Source organism: Penaeus monodon, chromosome 34 (assembly GCF_015228065.2).
Source record: "Penaeus monodon isolate SGIC_2016 chromosome 34, NSTDA_Pmon_1, whole genome shotgun sequence".
Lineage (NCBI taxonomy): Eukaryota > Metazoa > Arthropoda > Malacostraca > Decapoda > Penaeidae > Penaeus > Penaeus monodon.
Window position 1 is genome coordinate 25,666,050 of NC_051419.1, and position 304 is coordinate 25,666,353.

Genomic DNA, 304 nt, shown 5'->3' on the forward strand with positions numbered 1-304 from the left:
TTCCCTCATTCACTAACTTCCTTTTATATTTCCTGTTTATATCATTAATACCTTTTTTTCTTTAAACACAGATGCTTGTTTTGAGTTCCCCCAAAATCAAATGAACCGATAAAAGTACACAACAATTTTTCGACCTTCGAGTGTGCTGATATAGAGATGTTGTTCGGGTTAAGATAATTACAAACACGAAAGATCTGAGCTTGATAATGCTTATGAGGATCTTTTTTTTTTTTTATTGATATATTTGATAATACATTCTCCGTTAATTGTTCAATTGTTCTGTGTCCTAGTATCAAAAGTAATC